Below are 22100 nucleotides of genomic sequence, written 5' to 3'. Positions count from 1 at the left end.
GTCAAAATTAAAAACTACAAAAAATCCAATATATGGGAGCAGAGGGATGATATCAGCCACTAAAATGGAAAATTATGAACCTCTACCCCAGCTTGGTAATGTAGACAGCAAAAATAATGGAAACCCTCAGTGAGATGGGTTGACACAGTAGCCACAACAATGGATCCAAACATACCAAAGATCATGAAGACGGAGCAGGCAAGGCTAGGCAATATTTCACCCTGATGTACAAAAGTTCGCCATGAATTGAAACTGATTCAATGGTAACTAATAACAACTAACAAGTATTCATTCTTCTAAAATTATTCTTCCAACACCTAAAATAAGACAACCACCTGTTCATGCTATACCTCAAATAGTGTTCACATGCTTTTGTTATCATCTTAATCTCAGACAATAAACATTCATCTCTGTTTATGTAGAGATAATTTATTGGCTCTAATATGAATGCCTGAATAGCATCCAACTTCTTTAATTAACAAAATTTTCTCAAGTGAACAAAATCAACATCAAAAAAGGCCAAATTAGGTTATACCAGAAGGCATTAAAAAGTTATGATATTGTCTAATAAGGATGCAAACATTTCAAAATCAGCATCAGAGACAGCAAGCCTTTTCATTTGACTTGAAATGAGAAAGCTGTACTCCAGGAGGTAATTAGTAAAAGATCTTATTTCCCCAGTTAATAATGCCTCCTGTTCAAGACAAATCAGTATCTTCAATAGATTATTTAGGGAATCTGAAAAGAAAAATCCTTCTCATCTATTTTTTTTTGTTTAGTTACTATACTCCCCCGAGAAATTGCTCATAGAATATATTTGTAATCTTTAGCTTTAATCAGAAAATTAAAGTGTGCTACTGCATTTCATTTCTTACAACAAATTGTCAAGTCAGCAAGATTAAATTTATGTCAGCTGGGATGTGCCTTTATGCTTCCTCAGGGAACAGATGGTATCCCACCAATTTCTATGCCCCTGGAGTTCTTTGGAAAAGAGGTAGCCCAATTTTAAAGCATTTAGCCTCAAGGTGGGAGTCTTTTTAAATGTGTGAAACTTAAGAATCTTGAATTGGAGCCTCATTTTGGCATAGATTGAGCAGTCTGAGGTGATACCTCCTGCCTGTTTAAATTTTCTAAACTTTGGACAGGTTTACCTTTATTTCTGTAAGAAAAGCCTCCTCACTATGTTTCCCAGTCACTATATTCTTGTGAGAATGTACTTATCATGAGAATAAGCTATTGTCAGTCTTCTTTCAGTCATAGTGGCCATTTTCTCCTTGATGCCATTCATTGATTTCCAGATATTACTGGCTCCCTGCTTTTCTAACTTCTGAACAGGAAATAATGTCTTTGAAATAAGAAATAATGCATTGCAGGGGTACTTTTCAAGAGATTGGAATTCCTATTTGTTATTTTTACCCTACATTCAGTCAGGGCCTAATCATTGCTTCCATGTGTAGCAGGTGGAATGCACTGCTGTGAGAAGGTCAGCAGTATTCCAGGACAACTGTTCCTGCTTCTTAGCACTTAGTACTGTTTAGTTACTATGAAGAATACATAGTAGTGGTAATTTTCCTGAGATCCAAATTCCTTTAGTTTTATTTATTTAGTCTGGTTTTTGCAGTAATGAAGAATGCATTGTAGTGGTGATTTTCCTGAGACACAAAATCCCTTTGGCTTTATTTATTTGGATTTTAAGTACTGCTTTTGCAGTAAGGAAGAATGCATTGTAACATGTTTTGAAAATTTTCATGAAAAATAATAAAAAGTCTAAGAAAAAGGAGCCTAGAATAAAATGTTTGTGCAGCCATTGCCAGATGCCTTCATGTTTTACCTCATGTTTTGAAAACTTTCGAGAAATTAAAAAAAAAAAAAAGTTTTTATCGTTGACATATTGGTAGGATTTACTACATCCAGTGTTCGCTGGAACATAGGGAATCCCAGACAATGGGTACCGAAATCTAATTGGCCCTTTAATCAGCATGCCTTCATTAGTGAAAACACATAGCATCAACAAAAAATGCAAAGGAGAAAATAACTGGGATAAAGTCATCAAGCACCAGCATCTTCTGAACTTTCATACAGCTTAAATATCCATTAGCATGGAGTTTCCTCTCACACACTGAAAGGTTGCTTAGAGAAGAAAAATCTGGTATCTCTAGCTGGTCCAAAATTAAATGAGTTAACTGTGCTCTCCTGTTCCAATACTCACGCCCAAAGATATGACACCAATAATATTTTAGTTAAATCAATTGCAGAAAATTTAAGGGAAAAGTCTGCAGTTTCTACATAGTAAGCAGTATTACTGATATTGAAGCAGAGCAGATCCACAAGCCAAAATAACAATAATGATAATAAAAAAAAAAAAAAATTTTTTTTTTTTAGCTAATATTTAAGTGTCTATCATCTCTTTGACATGATTATAAGTGCTCCCTAAATATTACCTATTTAATCCTTGTAAAAATAAAGAAATCCAGGCACAGGAAAGTCATAGAACTTACCAAGATCATGCAGATTCAAACCTGAGCAGACTCACTTCAGAGCTGGGACTGAAAATGTGAATCCTGTAAGCAAAGATACAGAGGTAAGAAGGTAAAACTTGGATGTGGAATAGGATAAGTTGATCTCTATTGTTCTTTTCTTAATTATAAGGATATTGTATAGGAGAGAAGTGGGTAGGGATGAAAAATTGGTTGTGCCTAAATTATGGGAGCCAGTTAAGAAAAATGGGAGACATGGGGACCATGGAAAACTTTTTGGAAGGGGGACAGAGTAATCAAAGTAGTGTTTTAAGGAGAGAGAAGATTAATGATTAATATCGATTTAATTCTCCAACTTCTGTTAAACTGTAACCTTGACACCACTTTACATGTGGGAGCAGTGAGTTTGTTTTTGAGAAATAAATTAAATCCATGGTTCTGCTCAAAGCTTTACAGTAACAGTTTACTTTCTAACATCTGTTAGATGTCTCATGAACAACCTAGGACTGTATAATTACTTGGAGTTTTTGGACTATAAATACAGAAGGTATATCCAAGCTAATATTAGTGATACGCTGATAATATTTTTAGTAATTCTCAACAAAAAATAAATATCCTAAAACTGCTCATCATTTTCTATCCCCATTATTACCAGTTTAATTCAGGTTGCAATTATCTCATTCCCAGAACTGTGCAGTAGCCTACCAAATGGTCTCTATGCCTTCAGCCTACCCCCTTTCAATCTACTGTTTGTCTCCATAATGGGAATCATGTCGCCGTCCTCATTTTTTTTTTTTTTCCAATGACTTCCAATAGCCTACCAAATTAATTTCAGGCTGCTTAATCTAGTACCGAAGACTTGCCAAAATTTTCCTGAATGTGACTCTTTATCTCCCATTACTGTATCAGAAGGCATTATGCTGAGTGAAATTAGTCAGAGGCAAAAGGACAAATATTATATAAGACCACTATTATAAGATCTTGAGAAATAGTATAAACTGAGAAGAACACATACTTTTGTGGTTACGAAGGAAGGGAGGGAGGGAGGGAGGGAGGGAGAGGGTTTTTTACTGATGAATTAGTAGATAAGAACTGCTTTAAGTGAAGGGAAGGACAACACTCAATACATGGAAGGTCAGCTCAGTTGGACTGGACCAAAAGCAAAGAAGTTTCCGGGATAAAATGAATGCTTCAAAGGTCAGCGGAGCAAGGGCAGGGGTTTGGGAACCATGGTTTAAGGCGACTTCTAAGTCAATTGGCAAAATAATTCTATTATGAAAACATTCTGCATCCCACTTTGAAATGTGGCATCTGGGGTCTTAAATGCTAACAAGCGGCCATCTAAGATGCATCAATTGGTCTCAACCCAGCTGCAGCAAAGGAGAATGAAGAACACCAAGGTCACATGACAACTAAGAGCCCAAGAGACAGAAAGGGCCACATGAACCAGAGACCTACATCATCCTGAGACCAGAAGAACTAGTTGGTGCCCGGCCACAATCGATGACTGCCCTGACAGGGAGCACAATAGAGAACCCCTGAGGGAGCAGGAGATCAGTGGGATGCAGACCCCAAATTCTCATAAAAAGACCATACTTAATGGTCTGACTGAGACTAGAGGAATCCCGGCGGTCATGGTCCCCAAACCTTCTGTTGGCACAGGACAGGAACCATCTCCAAAGACAACTCATCAGACATGAAAGGGACTGGACAGTGGGTAGGAGAGAGATGCTGATGAAGAGTGAGCTAATTATATCAGGTGGACACTTGAGACTGTGTTGGCATCTCCTGTCTGGAGGGGGGATGGGAGGATAGAGAGAGTTGGAAGCTGGCAAAATTGTCGAGAAAGGAGAGACTGGAAGGGCTGACTCATTAGGGGGAGAGCAAGTGGGAGTATGGAGTAAGATGTATATAAACTTATATGTGACAGACTGACTTGATTTGTAAATGTTCACTTGAAGCTCAATAAAAGTTAATAAAATAAATAAATAAATAGTTCTCAATCAGGGGCATCATTCTAGGAGGTGACTGGAAATATAGAGAGGTTCTTTTGGTTGTCAAAATAACAGGGAGGCATTACTGGTACTTGGAAGGTGGGGGGAGGAATGTCAAATATACTGTCATGAATAGGATTATCCCTCACATTGAAAAATTATTCTCCCTAAACTTCAGTAATGTAAAAAAAAAAAAAATAAAATAACTCATGGAAAAACATGAATCTAAAGAATAATCAGTTTTATTCACCTTCAAATCCAAGTATTTTCATTGCTTCTATGACAGTCTAATCCCCAACCTAAGATATTCTAGACATAGGCACATTTTAGCTATTTGTTTTGCATTTTTATATGTGATGATTCATTTTCTTTCCACCCTTATTCTAACTGGAAAATATTCCCGTTATAAAGAGTTTCAGTGTCATTTTATTTGTGATTAATAAGGCAGTCAGTATTTATATGAGTAGAGGCACAATCTGGTCTTCAAATTTCACAACCACAAATTGTAAACATGAAGAGTAAAGCCTCAGTGAGAATAGATGACCTTGTCTGTAATTTCTACTTAGTTCATCAGTCCTACCTGAGGATCATAGCTTAAAAATAAATCTTCTAATGTCCTAGAAACATGGCTGAAAAACACAACTATGGAAACCAAATTTTTATCCACTAAATTACTAGACATCTTGTGATCAGAAACTATTGTTAAGTGAACCTTAACTGTAAAGAACTGTCAAAAACAACAAAGTCTTTTCAAACACACCCATTCATCTTACTTCTGCCGCCCTGACTCTACCCAAAGTATCAATCTCCAAGTGTTATTTGATCTCCAAATTCTATTCTTTGTTTCTCAAATGTTATAGCCAATGCAGCAAAAGTTAGAAACAATACATAGTATGCCTTTTCAGAAACAATTGAGATAGAAAAATACACTGAAAATGAACATATGTCCTTCTGTATCATCAAGTTGTTGGAGAACACTTAGTGTAAGACCCCTATGGGTTAGCTGCCTTTCCTTGCAACCCCCACCAATCTTAAAATAGCTCATGCACAGAAAATTTTGGCTCTCTAGAGAAAAAGCATCTACCCAGAGTGACTGCTAATACTGATCTGAGGTACAAAGAGAAAACAGAGACCAAATTCAATGCTGATAGCTTTTTCCAAAGGTAAGCTCCACCTAATTTAAAAATATGGACAGAATTTATGACTCAACAACTAGGAAAGTATTGCATGGTATCAATGGGTAAGCCTTTTGTCCTAAAGGCTATAAAAGAGCAACACATGTAGCAAAATTATGACCAAGTTGCAGATGACCCACTCTTCTTGCGGAAATCATCACGGCAGAGGAGGTTGCACAAATTCATGATTTAGAATCCCAAAGTTCCAGCAGAAGTCCATCAGGAGTAAAAGGAAAGAAAGAGCCCACCATAAAAAGAAATTGACACATGCAAAGTATGGATGCATAAAATAACCCTGCACACTTGGGGTGCTGTAAGTAATTTGACGTGTTTGGTGAATTAAATACAGAGCTGGAGAAGAATCTGGCAGAAATTCATTAAAGGAAGCAGGAGGAGGTCATATAATTTAAGTCCTTACATACCAACTAAGGAGTTCGAGCTTTATTCCAAAGGCTAAAAGGAACAATTATGGTTCTTAATCTCACTTAATAATCAGATTTCAATATTAAAATGTCCGTTTATATTTCATTATGAATAACAGATTAGAGGGTTTGCAGACTTGAGGCATGATAATGAATGTTAGAATATTATCCTAAAGATGATGGAGCTTGGACCAAGTGAGTAAGGCTATCAATGAAAGCTAAATCTGAGAGCTACTTAGAAGGTAAAATAGATTTAAGGGTCAGTTGAATAAGATAGGAACCCTGGTGGTACAGTAGTTAGGAGCTTGCCTGTTAATCAAAAGGTCTTCAGTTCAAATCCACCAGCCACTCCTTAGAAACCCTATAGGGCAGTTCTACTCTGTCCTACAGGGTCACAACGAGTCAGAATCCACTCAATGGTAAAGGGTTTGGTTTGGTTTTGGTTTGAATAAGTAAGAGGAAAGAGTCTTGGATGACTTCCCAATTTTGTTTATTATTCATTAATTTGATGGTTCATTCCTATAAACAAAATAAGGAGGAACGAACAAATTTGGAGAAAATATAACGAGATTTTGAATAAAGCCATTTAATTTCAAATGCTTAATTAAACATAGAAAATAATATTCAATGTAGATTTGAATATACCATTTTGGGTCTCCATAATGGGGTTCAAATGGAGATACAGATCTATGAGTTATCAGTACATGTGGTTTACTTATGGTATAATTTGAAGGAAACTTAAAGAAGAAGTGAATCAAGAAAACGGTATCATTTAAAAATGTGTTTAGCAATAAATAATTTTATATCTAATAAATAGTATTTTTTAAGACTTATTTTTCCCACAAAACTGAAGATTCAGAGGTGATTATTCCAGGGGTTTTACAGCTGTTTCACAATGCCTAAAGATACCTGGATTGTTTCTGTATTTCTATTCTGAATCTACTAGTGGGTTGGCTCTCGGCTTCACACTTCATGGCTAAAAGTTGGCTACTGAACCTCTGCCTTATATCTACATTCTAGATTGAAAGAACAAAGCAGAGAGAAGCAGCTTAAATATAAGAAAAGTAAAGTTTTTTTTTCAGAAAGCTTCAGATTATGAAAAATGTTGACTTGGCAAATGTATTATATGTATTCGTATAACAACAAAATTAATTAAAAAAAACTTTTTAAAAAGAAATCTTAAAAAAAAAAGGTTTTCTTATGAAATCCTGCATATTTTTTTAGGTTCTATTCTAATTCCTTTGCCGCCTTCTGTGATAATTCTTACATCTCTAATCTCTTAGTGAACTAAATATATTAAATCATGCAGGTCTCTATATCTCTTTACAGTTGGAAACTGATAGTTTCTTTGTATCTTCTGATCTTGTAAGTAATAGTGTAGTGGACACTGGAGCCTCTTGTTACTAAAGTACTTGTGCCTCCAGATGATTATGTGTAGAAGGCTAAATGGCTATAATTAAAACTCATGGAAAATCGTCTGTATCTGAAAAATGCCTCTACCCCCAAGGGAATATGCATTCAGTGCTTGCCTGCTGCAGGTTTTAAGTATTCCCTCACCCTAGCCCCAATTCTGGACAATTCTGTAATGCCATCTCAGCCCAGGAGCTTCTCTTGGGATCACACACCAACTTCTCCCTTGACCTAATCCTGCTTTCTTCACTTGCCTATAGGAGTTTATTCTGAAAGTACTTCCCAGTAAGCTTCCAAACCGCTAATCTCTATCTCAGACTGCTTCCTAGAGAACCCTATCTGACAAGTAGTTTTCAATCAACTAAAAACAAATTTTCCTCTAATCCATTTATTTATCCAATAAGTATTTGTGTGAAGCACTATTATCTGCCAGGTATTCTTCTTTTACTGGCAATATGCAGAGAACAAAACAGACAATATCCCTACTTTATGGTACTTACATTTGAGTAGAGGAATACAGATAATAATTATATAAAATGTAATTGCAGTAAATTGTATTGTCTATTTAGGATGTCAGGTAGTGAGAAGTGCTTTGAAGAATGGATGCCATTGCCAGTCATCGACATGCCCATTAGACACCTATGAAGGTTAATTTTACGTGTCAATTTAGCTAGACTATGGCAATCGCTTGTTTGGTCAAATACTAACCTAGATATTTTTATTAAGGTATTTATATGTGATTAGCATTTAAATAAGTTGACCTTAATTAAAGCAGATTACCTTCCATAATGTGAGTGCGCCTTATCCAATTACTTGAAGACCTTGAGAGCAAAAAACTGAGGTTTCCCCAGAGAGAAAGATTTGGTCTCAAGACTATAAATAGACATCCTGCCAGAATCCCTCTCTGCCATCTAGCTTACCAATTTTGGAACACAAGACCGCCATCATTTCCAACCTGTCACCTGATGTATCAATTTGGGATTTTCTATCTGCCAATCGTGTAAGCCAATTCATTTAATTAGATGATAGATACATAGATAGATAGACAGGTAGATAGATAAAATATATTCATGTTTATAAGAGACACAGCTTGTAAATATACATACATACATGTATATATAAGATATAAAATATTTTATAAATATACAACCCATACCAACCCAGTGCCATCAAGTTGATTCTGACTCATAGCAACCCTATAGAATACAGTAGAACTGCCCCATAGAGTTTCCAAGTAGTGCCTGGCGGATTTGAACTGCCAACCCTTTGGTTAGCAGCCATAGCACTTAACCACTATGCCACCAGGGTTTCCTGTAAATACACATACATGTGTGTGTGTGTATATATATATATATATATATAATTGTTCAGTTCCACTGGAAAACCCTGACTAAGACAATAATCAAATATAAAAGTTGTGCAGGCAAATTTGAAGTTTAGGATAAGATATTGATTGGAGATGTGTATTTGGTAGTCACCAGCATACAGATGGTATTTAAAACCAAAAAATTAATTGTGGTCACCTATAGAGTAAATAAGAAGACCTGGTGGCACAACGACTAAGCGTTTCATTGCTAGCTGGAAGGCTGTCAGTTCTAACTCACCAAGTGACTCCATGGGATAAAGACCTGGTGTTTTACTCCCATGAAGATTACAGCCTAGAAAACCCTACGGAGCAATTCCGCTCTGTCACATGTAGTTGCTGTGAGTCAAAAATTGACTTGACAGTACCTAACAAAAACAGTTTTAACAAAAACAGAGAATAATATTAACAGTGCTTTGAAGACTGAGTCTTAGGCTACCACCATACGTAGAGGTCAGGGAGATGAAGAAGAACCAGAGGAACTCAGAAGGAATTACAAGTAAAATAGGAGAACGAAGGGAAAGTTTTTCTACACAAGGCAAGTGAAGATCTCTTTGTTAGTCAGAATGCAAAACAGAGCACCAAAAATTTGTGAAGAAGTAGGATGAATCTAAAAAGAAGTACAAAATTCCTCTTCCCAGGCACGAAGTGGTTAGACAAAAATGTGATAGAAAGGATGTGAGAAACACTGTCAGCAGAAAACTGATGCAGCTTGAATTCTGATTGGATTTTGGATAAGACTGAGGATAAAGAAAAAGATATGGCTAGGAGGGTTTTGTAATAAAGAAATTATTACATCATTAACCAAAACCAGAAAATTAGAAGTGGAGATATTTTAAGAAGGCAATTCGACAAGTATTCATCAAGTAACTAGAATGTGCAAAGCGGTATGCTAAGTGCAAAGACATATAAAGACAATTAAGGCAGAACTTTTCCTCTCATGAAGATCGCAACCAATCAAGAGTATATATTTCCCATATAAAAAATCTTCAATGCAAGGTGGAATAAAACAAATGGCTTTTAATAGAGAAAATTAAATTCAAAGATTGTGTTGAACAAATACACTTTACAAATTATTACACTTTTCTTAAAATATTAAGAATAAGGTACAGTCCATTGTTATCAATGGAATTCCAATCTACTCGAAAGACAATGTATATTCAAGAATGACAATAATGACAATGACATGATAAAGTCATGACAATGCCATGACAATGACATGATGAAGAGGGCCACCATTTATGTAGCACCAGTCATCTGATTTACTATGCATACCTTTTGGTTCCTGTTCTCCCAACAACCCTGAATTATAGTATTTTTATGTCCATTTAATGTACAAACAAGCTTAGAAATAAACTGACTATCCAAGATGTTAAATAATGGTACAAACACTCAAACCCAGACCAATCTCATACCAATCAATGCTCTTTCACTGTGATACCAAAAACCAAACCAAACCTGTTGCCATTGAGTCAATTCTGACTCATAGTGACCCTATAGGACAGAGTAGAACTGCCCCATAGAGTTTCCAAGGAGCGCATGGTGGATTTGAACTGCCAACCTTTAGGTTAGCAGCTGTAGGTAGCACTTAACCACTACCCAACCAGGGTTTCCTCACTATGCTACATTCCTCTTTAATCAGAATGTGATTCTGTGCATTTTCAAGAGAGAGAGATAGCATTTAGTTGGTTTGAATTGGGAAGGCTTTGTGAATTGAGAGTATTTCTGAATTACCACAGCCATGTTTATATCTACCTTTGTATTTTTCTATTAAAAATATTAAAATAAAATTTATATTAAACTTGAAGGAAACATTGAAAATTGCCTTGTTTGCAGCTTCTCAAATTTTTCCATTAAGGCATGAAAGGAGAGTAAATAAAAGGGACGGTGGATAAAGTCAATGCCCACCACAAGCATCAAATTTCTGTTAAGTCTATATTTGGTCTTAAAAATGCATGTGGATTTTCATTTTACTCCATAATGTGTCCATGTTTCTATAAGTATAGCACTTCATTTTCAATAAACAAGAATCTCCAGCAAGATCCATTGTGTTTTGTTTTTGGTGCCTCATGTCCCTATTATTACACTCTTAATCCAAGAATTATATTTTCAGTAGATGGAAGGAAGTTCAACTGTGGTGGCAGTCAGATTACCTTGCTAAATTCAAGGCGTTACAATTTGGATTAAAATTCAAATATGCTTATCGTATAGCGACCACGAGTCCACTGCTGTTCTTTGTGTATAGAGTATAATTCTGAATGGGAAGCTTTGAAAGCTTCTGAAAATTACCAATGCTGTGTAGATTACGGAAGCCCTGGTGGTGTAGTGGTTAAGGGCTATAGCTGCTAACCAAAAGGTTGGCAATTTGAATCCACAAGGCAATCCTTGGAAGCCCTACAGTGCAGGTCTACTCTTCCTATAGGGTTGCTATGAGTTGGAACCGACTCAACATCGATGGGTTTGGTTTCTGTTTTTTGGTGTAGAGTACCTGAATTTTAAAAACAGAATTGAAGTTTAAATGAAACATATTCTCTGTGATATTTTGGTCCTTTTCTGTTCGGGGCTACAAGTATGCATATGTGTTTTTTTAATTCCCTTTTATATTTAACAACAACAAAAAAAATTCTCATCCTGGATGGGAAAAAAAAAGTACTCAGCTAAAAAGGAGTTTATTTTTTCTCTGTCTGCATTTTGAGGAAGATGGCTAGTTGTGTTTGTTGTTTCTGCATTTTTTGGCAGGACAAAGAAAAGCATTTTTGCTTATAAAAACCATAGGGCAAAATTTAAATTAATAAAAAGAGATTGAGAGCAAGTTCAGGCCATTTCTTTGAAGTTATCCAAGTAATTCAAAGGCATGGGGTACGGCATCAAAGAACTATGGTCTAAGAAAGCCTTGCTCCACCAAGTCAGGCCTAACAGTGCTTGGAACAAGTCATACATGTAGTTCAATGTGCTTAAAATGTTTTAGTTCAAATTGACTGGGTTTGGAGTTACTGTATTTTTCATTACTTCAAAAATCAATTCTCTTTGTTTTGTTTTGTTTTATTTTTCTCCCCATTTGCCCTAGTTGGTCTTTCCCAAATCCCTTGTACGTTAACATTTCTTTCTTCAAATATCTTCCTTCTCATATCTGCTGCCTCTGCCTTTTATTTTGCAGCCACTGATTTAACCTGTAAAATGACACAGTAAAATTTGAATTTGTTACCTTCAACCACAAATGCATACACACAATCATATATACACAAAAAGTCTCACACAAACATGCGCACACACACACACACACCTTTGCATTGTTAGATTTGGTACAAAATTCCATCCAAAAACACCAGGCAAACTTTGTAGAAGAACTTTTTTTTTTTTAAGTTTTGAAATAAAGTATGTTCAAGAAAAGTTTTGCTTTGATCTCTAAATCCAATCCACACATTTTATATTAAAGGTATCTATTGGAAAACTAAAATTTCAACAGATAAATCTTTTTGACCTTTCCTTAAGGCAATGCTGTCCCATAAAGCTTTCTGTGATGATGGAAACATTCTATATCTATGCTCTTCAATATTGTACCCACTAGGCATGTGTGGAAACCCTGGTGTCATAGTGGTTAAGTGCTATGGTTGCTAACCAAAAGGTCTGCAGTTCAAATTCACCAGGCCCTCCTTGGAAACTCTATGGGGCACTTCTACTACGTCCTATAGAGTCGCTTTGAGTTGGAATCCACTTGATGGCATCGGGTTTAGTTTTGGATTTTAGGCACTTATGGTGATTGAGCATTTGAAATGTGGCTAGTACAACTGAGGATCTGCATTTTTTTATTTTATTTAATGATAACAAATTTAAATAGTTAGCTGTATCTAGTGGCTATTGTATAGGACACTGCAGCCCTTAAGCCACTGAGGTTTCTACAAGTTACTGGAAGTCTGAGCATAAAGTCATTTGTTTTTGTTGTTAGGTGCTGTCAAGTTGATTCCAGATTTACTGCACTGTAAAACTGAGATTGGCTATTTACCAACAAAAGTAGAGAAATTTAAGAGGGTACGATTTGTATGCTAAAGTAATAATATCGTCTTTATTCTTTTATCCATTCATGCAATGCACACTTGTTATAAAGATTATACTGAATCTTCATAATGATTAAATGAGTTAATTGAATTCTTACTATGTGCCAGGGAGTGTAAAGGATTCTAAGGAAACAATAGTAAGCAAAAAAGATCAAATTCTTATCATAGATGAGAATAGGGGAGACAGATAAGAAGGGAGGTAGATATTAATGGATTATTACAAAAAATATTGCAAAAATATAAAACTGTAAAAGTGGCAAGCTAATGCAGAGAGTGTTAAAAGGTGCTTTAAGAGAGGAATTTGGCAATTGGAGGCCAGGGAAAAAATTCCTAAAGGAAGTGATGTATGAACTGAGAGCTGGAGGATGAGTAAAAAATAGTTAAAGAGTGGGGGGAAGAAGTGTTCCATCCAAAAGGACAAATACATGTGAATGGAGAGTATGAAGAACTGGCAGAAGGCTGTTGGGACTGGATAGGAGAGAGTAGAGGAAGCGTGGTACAAGATGAAGCTAGAGTAGGAGGCAGAGGTTGGATGATGCAGGACCCTGAAGGCCACAGTAAGAATTTTGGCCTTTATACTAGGAGCAGCATGTATCATGAAAATACAAGAGAATATATTATATGTGTATTTTGACAAATCATTCTGCCATGTAGCACGGAGGATTGATTAGAGTTTGGGGAAGGTTCAGGAGATTGATGTAGAGAAGCCCATGCTAGCAATGTACATACCAGTGAATAATGTGTTGGCAGTACACATAAAAAGAAAATAAACTGAGAAATTTTTAGGAAATACTATTGACAGGACTTGGTGATGACTTAGATATAGAAGGTCAAGAAGAATGCTATGTCCAAAATGATTCGTAAATTCCTTGCTTGTAGAAATAGACCGCAGTACCGTTCAGAGAGATGAGAAAAGCTGAAACAGAGGACTAGGTTTGAGCGGGAAGATCATGAGTTTATTCTTTTGGACATCCTAGATTTGAGATACATTTAAGATTACCAAGAACAGATGTCAGAGAAAGGGCCTGGGTAAGTGATATCTCTGTATATGTAACAATTGAAGCAATGAAAGTAGATGAAAACATCAGAGAAGTACTACATAAGAGGAAAAGTACTACACCTAAGCTTAAGGAATTTCATTTTTTTTTTTTTGTCTTAAACCTGTATTTTTTTTCTTTTTTACTAATGTTTTATTTTTATTATTGTTGCTGAGAGTATACATAGAAGAATACACACCAATTCAACGATTTCCACATTTACAATTCAGTGACATTGATTACATTCTTGGAGCTGTACAACCATTCTCACTCTCATTTTCAGAGTTGTTCCTCCCTCATTAATATAAACTCACTGCCCCTTAAGTTTCCTATCTAATCTTTTGAGTTGCTGTTGTCAATTTGATCCCACATAGATAGTTTTTAAAAGTGCTCAATGCTCAAGGCAGACATTCTTTACTAGTTAAGCTAAAACATACACTTTCAACAATTTTTACATGTACAGTCCATTGATAATGGCTACAGGTACCTCAGTAGTTAATGGCCAAAAAGAGAACGATGAGTCTGACAAGCAGCCAGAGAGATAAAAAGAAAATCAAAGTGTATTGTTGCAAGACATTCAAATGATGAGACTATTTCAATACAAGAAAGTGGAAAATAGTGCTGGATATTACTATGAAGCCAACTAACAGAAGTACTAAAAATATTCTTTGGATTTAGAGACAGGAAAGGGATTAGTGATCTCATCAAGAGATGCTTTGGTGGAGATGAGGAGTTTGATGTCAGGTTGGAGTTTCAGAAAAAAAAAAAAAAGAGAAAATAAACGAATGGAGAAATTATAAATATCTCTTTTCAGAAAATCGTTAGAATGTCTTTGCTCCATATTTTACTGACATAACGCCAAAACTTAAACCTATACCAAAAACCTGAACATTAATCTGGACTGGGCCTTCTAATTTAGGATTCTATGATAAGATTGTTTTGAATTACACAAATTTGTTGTCCTTAAAGACTCTTATGTCAGGTTTCATCATGGAATAGAAAGAATATAAGCTATGGGCTTGAGTCCCAAATCTACCACTGACTAGCTGTATAATCTTGAGTAAGCTACTTCTCTAAGCCCTTGTTGCCTCCTTATAAAACATCAGTAATGAAATCCCTCTTGCAGGACTAACGAGAATTAAATAAAATCACATATGTAAAGTACTAAATAAAACGCCTAGAACATAAAAAGCACTTATAAAATGATAGCCATTTTAAACATGAAAATTAAACAGCCTTTACATTTCCCTCCTTTTCATTTTTACTACCAATGCTTCAGAAGCCCTGGTGGCACAGTAGTTAAGAGTTCGGTTGCTAACCAAAAGGTCAGCAGTTCAAATCCACCAGCCACTCTTTGGAAACACTGTGGGGCAGTTCTACTCTGTTCTATAGGGTTGCTAGGAGTTGGAATTAACTTGACGGCAATGGCTTTTTTTGTCAATGCTTCAGTTTGTGTTCTCATCAGTTCTTGATTAGTTTATTCCACCAGACCCCCAACTAGCCTTTCTTCTATTCATCTTCCAGACTGCTGCCAAGGTGACCTTTCTAAAATGCAATCTGATCATATCGCTACCTTCCTTAAAGTCATCAAAATATTTCAGTATATCCCCAATAGCTTCCAGAATAAGGTTCAAATTTCTTAGTTTAACATCCAAGGTCTATCATATCCTGATGCCTGTCCTAAAATCCTAGCTCCATTTTCTGCAATTTTCCCACATGAACACTTCTAATCAACCCCATAAAACTTGCTGTTCTCAAACATACAGGCTTTAACTATTGTTCATGCTATCACACAGGCAGTTTCCACTGTCAGAAGGCTCTTCTTCCTCTCCCTTCTTCAAAACTAAATTTAATAACCTCTCTGAAGATTTTCTCGAATACCCAGCTGACTGATACAGCCTTTCTCTGTGCCCTACCAGCATTGTGTGCATTTTTCTTTCTTGTGTAATGGGTGAGAACACAAAGGGCAGAGTTAGACTGCCTGGGTTCAGATACTGGCTCTGATACTTATTAGTAGAGTAGCTTTAATCCAATTGCTTTACTCTCTGTGCCTCACACTTCTCATGTGTAAAATTGAGAAGACAAAGGACTCACTTTATTGGATTGTTTTAAAGAATAAATGAGGTAATACATGTAAAATATTTAACATTCAATAAATGTTAGCTATTAATATAGGGATAGTGTGACAGCTGTTATCTGTTAACATAGTGGTAGTGATAACTCACTTCTTTATACTATAAGCATCTTAGAACAAAAGACCTTCTATAATGTGTGTGTGGGTGTATTTATATATTAAAATAAATGAATATACTAAAGAATAAATTTCACCATCTTGAATCTGAGATCTAAAAGCTCCAGTATGAAACAAGGAAGAATCTGGACACTGAGAATAATCTCTTAATGTGTATTAATAAGTAAAGAAAAAGTATGTGGTAGCCCTGTGTTTATTGGGTTGCTGAAGAAATGGACATTATAAATACCAGTAATAGAACAATGGGTAAAGAGATGTAAATCACTTTTAATGGAATTTGAATATATTTTAATTCAACATTTACTTTTATTAACAGAGTAACTAAAATGATCTTTTTTAAAAAAAGAATTGATTAGTTATATAAATTATAGATATACTTCCAACAACAAAAATTCAATTTCCATTGTTAAAAGAGGTTCTATTATTAAATTTGCTAGCAGTGCTTACTATAATTTAGAAAAGGACTTGAAATATCTGAGTTGTTAATTAAACATACTATACTGTACATACTCAAAATATTGTGTATACTGTGGTCACTAAAAATGTTAGCATGCTTACTGAATAAAGAATAAATGGAATCAAAAGACATTGGTTTGCTTACTTATTTTACGTATTTGAGTTGGGCTCTATATTTCAGAAAGTACTCCCTAATTTCCAATGAATCAGTTTCTTTGATAATTTTTGTCATTTTGTACACTAGCATGAATTCTTAAGAATCTTAGAATTGCTTCTTTTATAAATGACTAAAATAACTTATAAAGTGGCCATCTTATAAGATTTTGCTATCTCCAAACAAACAAAATAATAAGCTAACTTTACTGACTACAAGTTAATTTTGTAACTTAAATAGTTTCAAATGGTTGGGCATAGAGCAATCAGGCTGACTGACGATAACTTACCTGTGTGGGTACATTAGATATTTCTCAGTTCCTACTACATAACCTTATTTTGTCATTCCAGCAAGTTTTGCAAAGGAAAAGAAATGCACTTCTAAAAGCTTTAGTAATTGAGGAATGGGAGCATAATCTTCAAAGCCAAAATAGTAAGTATATATATATATGTATATATATATATGAATACTCATATATATATATATATATGAACAGCCATTTACTTGAATGGAATCTATATATAGCTTTTTGAAGATTTTTTTCCTCCAATTTTTTTTTTTTTCACACCAAAACTGCCTAAATTCTGATGGACATGAAACCATAATTCACATTCATGGCTAACTCCTGTTATTTTTCCCTTACTCTTCCTTTGAGCTCTCTAACTTTCTAACCAACTTGATTCCTTATCACTTGTTTTATGTACATTTCTACCTTTATATTCACCTTTCAGACCTCATGATGCACACTACTTCCCCTGTATTGACCTTGCTTTCCCCCCTGCTCCCCGGACTATGCCAGCTTCTGGCTATTCACTCAGCACTGAGGTATAAGGAACCTCTATTCCTAGGAATAATAATCAGACAATTGTTAAAGAAAAGCAATACAGAGTTTTGAGTCTGCATACATGTATAAATATATGATATGTCTATTAATTTATGTATCTCCCAGTTTGAACCATATGGACTTAAACAGTAATGTTGAAAGACATATGGCCTTGGTGTTAAGAATGACTACAGAGATCACAAGATAGAATTTTGCAAGACAAACAACTTATTCATTGCAAATACCTTTTTTCGACAACATAAATGGTGACTATACACATGGACCTCATTGGATGGAAAACACGGAAATGAAATTGGCTACATCTGTGGAAAGAGATGATGGAGAAGCTCAATATCATCAGTTAGAACAAGGACAGTGGCCAACTGCAGAACAATCAATTGTTCATATGAAAGTTCAAGTAGAAGATGAAGAAAATTAAAACAAGCATGCCAAAGCCAAAATATGACTTTGAGTATACCCCACCTGAATTTGGAGACCATCTAAAGAATAAATTCAACTCATTGAACACTAATGATCAAAGACCAGACAAGTTGTGAGATGATATCAGGGACATCGTACATGAAGAAAGCAAAAGGTCATTAAAAAGACAGGAAAAAAGAAAAGAACAAAATGGATGTCAGAAGAGAGTCTGAAACTTGCTTTTGAACTTCAAGTAGCTAAAGGGAGTGTAAGAAGTAAAAGAAAACAGAACAGAAGATTTCAGAAGGTGGCTTGAGAAGACAAAGTATTATAATGAAATGTGGAAACACGTGGATTTAGAACACCAAAAGGGAAGAACACACTTGGTATTTCTCAAGCTGAAAGAACTGAAGAAAAACTTCAGGCCTTCCTTCTTAACTTTTCTCTGAATCATCCAAGTCCTGGAATAGGAGAAAGAGTTATATATTATCCTGAAATTATAAGAGGGGCACCTGTTCCTCATGCCATCCTCTGGCTTTTCTGTTCTGCACAGAAGTACAAAGCATCTCCATCAAGTCAACACTGCTCTCACTGTCTTTACAGACCTAATTCATGATCCTACATCAGATTTTAGTGGTGAGAACTATACAATCTTCATCCTTTCTGTACCAACTATAAGTCTGTCTGGTACCTTTGTCCTCTCAACAATTATCAATCCTCAGTAGAAGTTGAGTGCTCCAGAATCTTGGTTATGTCCCCACACTACTATGGGAGTTCATGAATTTGTGAGGTTGTCCTTCCTCATGCCAGTCTATCTAAGAATCTCCCTCAGCTACTGCTACTCCTTGGCCTATCATTTGTTGGTACCCTTCCCTCTGTAGTCTGCAAAACATTATCATCAATTTTTTCAATTGTTCTTTCATTGGCATGGCCCTCTGGCTTTTTTACCTTATAAACCCAGCACCTGAGATCAACCAGCATATATGTGTTTTGTTTCTTTTCTTCAGCAATAGAAAAGAATCATTCTAACAACAGCTCAGATATTTAGTAACTTTTTCATAGCTGATAGCTTATCCTCTTTGAGCATAATTGACTTCATATGTAAAACTAATCTTTTGCACACTAGTGTTTGAGATAACACTGCAAAGCCACATACAGAAAAAGTGGCATAGTGTGTACTGAACAAATACCAGCCCCCTTCTCTCCTGTACCTAGTCTAAAAGACATTTCACAGGAAACCACCTAATTACACTCATTGGCTCTATTGGAAATTAATGACTTCCATTCTCTTCTGAGGATACTTGTTTGGCACAAGTCTTATTCATCCCTAGTTGGATCACTTTTCCTTCCTCACAATGATTCTTCCAAGTTTTACCAGCTTTGCTATACATTCAACTCATCCTCGAACAATGTGCTCTTTTACTACTCTAGAAAAAAGCTATCCTCATCCATCCATCCTCATCCTCTTTACTCAGGTATTAGAAGAATAATTGGCTTTACTGGATTTCCTCTGCCTGGAGCATTTTCCTTGTACTCATACAGCTAATCCCTTCACTTCATCCAAATCATTTATTAAATGTCACTTTTTCAGAAAGTTCAAACCTGACCTACCTATTTAAATTGAAACTCATACCTCAGCCACAGTCTCTATGATTTCCTCTTAGCCTAGTCTATTTTTGTTCTATACCACAGAGCAACTGTAAACTATGTAGTTTATTCCTAATTTGGTCTAATGTCAATCTTTTTTTTGAGAGAAAATGAGCCCCATACTAAGGCAGGAATTTCTTCTCTGGTTTGTTCAGTGAAGAATGACGGTCACATTATATATAATCAGTAAATATTCAATGAATAAATAAATGCATCAGGCAATCTTTTTTCTAATCCTCAAGAAAAATAAATCTTAAACACTTCATGTTTTAAAAAATCATAAAATATACGACCCTTTAGGACAGAGTAGAACTGCCCCATAGAGTTTCCAAGGAGTGTCTGGTGGATTTGAACTGCCAACCTTTTGGTTAACAGCCGTAGCACTTAACCACCACACCACCAGGGTTTCCATATAGAAAATATATTTTAAAAAATAAATGGAAAAATTAACACAAATATAGTTGTGTTACCAAAGTTGTAAATGAGATCAATTGAACTCTCTAAAATGAGAAGTAAAGAAGTGAGTTTGAGAGTATGCTTGGATAAAAAAGCAAAACCCAAACAGATAAAGTGAAAACATATAAAACAAAGTAATTCAGAGAGATTTAAAAAGATAAAGTCAAAATTTTACCACGTGATTTAAAAGGAAAAAAAAGACATCAGGGAGCTATAAAACAAGGCAAAATTCAAGTCAAAAAGTATTATAAGAGATTAGAAAAACACTTTATTATGCTAACAATGACTCTCTTACAGTTTGGAATATCTATGAACCAGACATAACATAAAATCAATATTATGAAGTAAAACCACAAATTAAAGGAACATTGGAAAACCCCCAGTGTGAAGAAAGTTATCGCTTTAGTCCAGGCAGGTTCATGGACAAACAATAACGACAGAAATGGGAATCAAAAGTAAAGATACAGAATATCTAATGAACATAATGAGATAGGTCTCATTGAAATAAACTAAATTCTACACATGAAAAGGAAGGCACAAAGTGTCCATAAAACAATAAACATGGCCAGAATCTCTACCATAAAGAAAATGCTCCATAAATTCCAAAATGTAAGTATTGTGCAGATATCATCATCTTATTAAAGAAAATGAGAAAATTTTAACATCAAAATCAGAAAACTGTCCTCATCAGCTAGAAATTAATAAATCTTTCCTTAAACAATCCTGAACTAAATAGGGAAATCAAACTACAATGTTTGATAATCTGTAAAATATTTTAAATGAAAATACTATGTATTGAAACCTATAGAGTACAGCTAAACCAGTATTCAGAATATAATGTCCATAAATTACATGTCAATTAAAAGAAAAAATTAAAACAGCCTAACTATCTGATTCAAAATGGTAGAAACTAAACCACAAATTAAACCAAAGAAAAATATTAGTATTTAGTGATAAAAGCAGAAATTAATTATTTATAAAACTGAAAAATATGTAACCGATAAAATTTTCAGCCAGTCTTCAAAATAATCATACCAACAATTAACTAACCTGGTCATAAAAAAAAAAGGGAAAAAGAACAATTAACAAAAATTTTAAAAATGAGATAAAAATTAAAAAATGAGGAAATTCAGAAAATCATTAAAGACAACCTAGTTCAATAATAACAAAAATAGATTTGAAAACCTGGATAAAATGGATAAATTTCCAGAAAAATGGAAACTAATACCATTAGCTATAAAACCCTGAACAGGCCAATGTCCCCAGAAGAAATATTGTTGCAAAAATGAGATCTCCCACAAAAATGTTAGACCTAGATGGTTTTACAAGAGAAATTTATAAAATCTTTAACTAATAGATTATTGATATGGCTTGAATTGTGCCCCCCAAAAATAACGTGTCAACTTGGATAGGTAGTGATTCGGAGTACTGTGTAATTGTCCACCATTTTGTTATCGGATGTGGTTTTCCTATGTGTTCTAAATACTACCTCTATGATGTTAATAAGGCAGGATGAGTGGCAGTTATGTTAATGAGGCAGGACTCTATCTACGAGATAAGGTTGTGTCTTAAGTCAATGTCTTTTGAGGTATAAAAGGGAGAAGCAAACAGAGACAGGAGGACCTCATACCACCAAGGATCAAGAGCCAGAAGAATAGCTCATCCTTCGGACCCAAGATCCCTGCGCTGAGAAACTCCTCGACCGGGGAAGGCTGATGACAAGGACCTTCCTCCAGAGCCAAAAGAGAGAAAGCCTTCCCCTGGAGCAGACACCCTTAATTTGGACTTCTAGCCTCCTAGACTGCGAGAGAATAAATTTCTCTCTGTTAAAGCCATCGATCTGTGGTATTTCTGTTATAGCAGCACCAGATGACTAAGACAATTCTTTCAAAGCTATTTAAACTCTTGGTCCCCTGGTGGTGCTAATGTTTGCACTTGACCTGGGGGTTGGCAATTTGAA

The sequence above is a fragment of the Elephas maximus genome, chromosome 4 (assembly GCF_024166365.1).
Source record: "Elephas maximus indicus isolate mEleMax1 chromosome 4, mEleMax1 primary haplotype, whole genome shotgun sequence".
In the NCBI taxonomy this organism is placed as follows: Eukaryota; Metazoa; Chordata; class Mammalia; order Proboscidea; family Elephantidae; genus Elephas; species Elephas maximus.
The sequence above is the reverse complement of the archived record's forward strand: the minus strand, read 5'-3'. Positions refer to the sequence as shown.